Source organism: Panthera leo, chromosome C2 (assembly GCF_018350215.1).
Source record: "Panthera leo isolate Ple1 chromosome C2, P.leo_Ple1_pat1.1, whole genome shotgun sequence".
Lineage (NCBI taxonomy): Eukaryota > Metazoa > Chordata > Mammalia > Carnivora > Felidae > Panthera > Panthera leo.
Genome location: NC_056687.1, coordinates 90,434,101 through 90,437,755, shown reverse-complemented (window position 1 = coordinate 90,437,755; position 3,655 = coordinate 90,434,101). Strand labels below are relative to the sequence as shown.

General features: G+C 39.2%; 1 pseudogene; it reads left to right on the top strand.

Moving 5' to 3' along the window:
* The first annotated feature begins 2,665 nt into the window (after positions 1 to 2,665).
* Positions 2,666 to 3,256, top strand: LOC122229307 (annotated as a pseudogene).
* Positions 3,257 to 3,655: the final 399 nt, after the last annotated feature.

The window sequence follows — 3,655 nt, the reverse complement described above, 5'->3', positions numbered from 1 at the left end:
CAATATCCTTCTTCTCACATTAGATTTCAAAAAATGATAATGTACTCTACGTAAAGTAACAATAAGTCTTGTATACACTCACATTGGCCTTGAAGAGAGATGCTCAATAATTCATCTCTGATTAATATACATTTCTTCTCTACATCCATTGTGATTCCCAATTCAATATTCTGAAATGTGTGTCTGTGTGTGTGTGTGTGTGTGTGTGTGTGCGTGTGAGGGGGGTGGAAACCTGTAAAGTTTATCAACAACCTCTTATAGTGGTAAAGAGAAAGAAAAGTAAAATTATCTATATAAAATATGTAAATATGCATTTTCGTAAGAATGAAAATATAGTAAATGCGATAGTTTCATTTTTACAGAATTGGTTATAAATCATAATTAGTTGTTGTAATTTTCTTTTTACATGACTAATTTCATATTCACATTTTCTGAGCCAAAACCTAACCTTTTTTTTTTTTTTTTTTTGTCTATTTGCCCCCAAAGCATGTGAAACTCAAAATGGTATTCAACAATTAATATTATGTACACTATGAAAGCATTTCTCTTTTGGGTACTTTGTGTGTTATCCACTGCTACATAAGAAAATAAAAATACTGTTGAATTTAGCAACTTAAAACAATAATATTCATTATCTCCTATCTTATAGGGATATCTTATATTCGGGTGTACCATAGCTGAGTCCTCTGACTCAGAATGTCTTGTAAGGCTGCAAAGTATTGTCTGGGTTGTGGTCTTCTCTGAAGTCTCTAGTGAAGGAAGATCCACTTTTAAATTAATGTATGTGGTTATTGGCAGAACTCAGTTCCTTATGGCCTGCTGGACTGAGGGCCTCAGTTCCTTGCCATGTAATGCTCTCTATAGAGCAGCTTACAACATGGCAGCCACCTTCCATCAGAAGCAAGGGAGGGAGTAATAGAGGAAAGCAAAACTGAAGCCAGAATCTTTTTTTTAATGTTTCTTTATTTTTGAGATAGAGTGAGAGAGAGAGAGAAAGAGAGAGAGAGTGAGGGTCAGAGAGAGAGGGAGAGAGAAAATTCCAAGCAGGCTCCACACTGCCAGTGTAGAGCTTGACACTGGGCTCAAATTCATGAGCCGTGAGATCATTACCTGAGCCAAAATCAAGAGTTGAAAGCTTAACCAACTGAGCCACCCAAGTGCCCCTAAGCCAGAATCTTTTTTAACTTAAGGTAGAATATGACATCCCACCAGTTTTGTTGTATTCTATTTATTACAAGCAAGGCATTAAATCTAGCACACACTCAAGGGGAAGGGATCACTCAAGGACGTTGAATATCAGGAGGCATGGATCATTGGGAACCCTCTTAGTAGCTGAATTCTACTGGTACATAGACCCACAATCAGCAGAAAGCAAGTCTTGGGTACGGAAAGCAAGATTTCCTCAAGTAGGCCATTAGTTACAATCAGGATAGACAACACTCCTATTTCTGTCTCTGGTTCCTAGACATAGGTTTTGTTTTTTGTTAGTTTTTGTTTGTTTGTTTGTTTTGTTTTGTTTTGTTTTAATTTGGAGAAACAATATGTATTATTTCCTGGTTAAGAGTATGTGCTTTATTCATCATGACAACAATTTAAACAAGTATCTCAAAGCTGGTGACAGAACTGCAATAAGCTATTCTATCATTTTGTAAGTCCAACTATTTCTAGAAAATATGATATAAAAGAAGACCATGTCTTCCATGAACTCAAAACAATACTTTATTTATTTCATGGTTAAAATTAATTCCTCAGAAGAAATATTTTGTGATATACTGGATGATGGATAAAGGCATTCAATCAGTCCACATATTGTGGACCTGGCAGAAGCCTGATGGGCAGGGAAGGTAAATCTAAATCCAGTGTCTATTTCAGTAAAGAAAAAATGTTTTACTGCTCCTAGACTCCAGGAGATTTAAATTATCACACAATATCACAGGGCTGGTCCCCATGGGACATGGCGCTGCCCTGGAGAATCAGAGTTGTTTCCTGTTGCTGTCGACTGAGCAATCATTGATGGTGACCATGCCATCTTTGAACCTGTTACCCATGGCATCTCGGGCCATTTGTTCATGAGCCTATTGAGTGAGCACAGACACTAAGGTAAAGACTGGGGAAGAAAGCCTGTTTACATCCACAACACATTTATCATACTCCTCTGATTATGAACAACCTCTCCTGAAGTTCAGGAATTTTGAAAAATAGAATATTTACATGGTTCTCAAATATTCTTACACTCTGAGCCTGTTCTAAAAGTTAAAACCATATATCTTGTCTGCAAAGTTTTTTAGTAAACAACTCATCTAAATTGCTCCAAATGCCTTGACTTTGGGTAAACCATCAGCCAGCGACTTGGGAATTGTTAAGGATCTTTAACCAAGGTCACACCTCCTTCTAGGGAAAGTGGGCAAAATGTGTATATGCTTTTTAAAGAAACATCACTGTGAGGATTACCTTATTCCTTCTCTTTCAGAATCACACCAAAGTGTTGTGGCACTGTTCCTGGGAAGATGTATACTCATGTAATGAAGAAAGAAACAAAAAATTGAGCATACATTCAAAGCTAGAACCTCAAAAATGAAAACATTGCAATACCACCAAATGTTTGTCCTAAAGTGAAAAAAGGCGGGCAGTTGCAGTCATGCTGAGTTCCCTGTCCTCTGCTAGGATGGCTTTCCAGACCCAGGGGCCACAGCCCTGGCAGCGCAAAGGAGCCGAGCCCAGTGGGGGGTGCCAGCTGGGCACCGTGGGCAAGAGACTACAGCAGGATCTGATGACCCTCAGGATGTCTGGCAATGTAAGAATTTTGCCTTCCTGAATCAGACTTTTCAAATGGGTGGGGGCCATCCATGGAGCATTTGGCACAGTGTATGAAGGAAGACCTGAGGTATAAGATCTCCTGGAAGTTCCCCACTGGCTATGCTTACAGAGCTTTGCTATACCTTCACCATCTTGCCTCAGTTAGTATTTAACATTCTCAGCTGCCAACACCCTGCTACCACCCCACCATGGACACCCAGGGGAACATCTGCCTGGACATCCTGAAGAAATAGTCATCCCCCATATCCATCAGGACCATCCCACTTCCCCCCAGAGCCTGCTAGGAGAACCCAACGTTGTAACATTGATAGCCCTCAGGACCAATACATGCTGCTGAGCTCTGAAAAAAAAAAAAAAAAAGCCTACAGCCTTTAAGAAGTAGCTGCAGGAAACCTACTCAAAGCAGGGCTCCAGCCAAGAACCCTGCCTGATTGTCTAGTTACTCTACTTTTTTGTCTTTGTTTTTTCCTCAGAGAGTCTGTCCTTTCCTTCATTCCTGTTGAGGACTCTGTATCTTAGACTGTGGTGTCATTTTTGTTTTGTTTCTGTTTTTGGTTTTGTTTTTTTTTAAGTTTTTTTTTTTTTTTATTTTGAGGGAAGGGGAGTGACAGAGAGAGTATCCCAAGCAGGCTCCATTCTGTCAGTGCAGAGCCCAGCAGGTAACATCATGACCTGAGCTGAAATCAAGAATCAAATGCTTAACCAACTGAGCCACCCAGGAGCCCCTGTTTCTGTTTTTTAAATTAAGTCTCTTGTTAAGCCCTTGTGATGAATATATTAAATGAACACATTGTTTTTATTAATAAAGTAAAAATAATAAATAATGAAAGGATGCAAA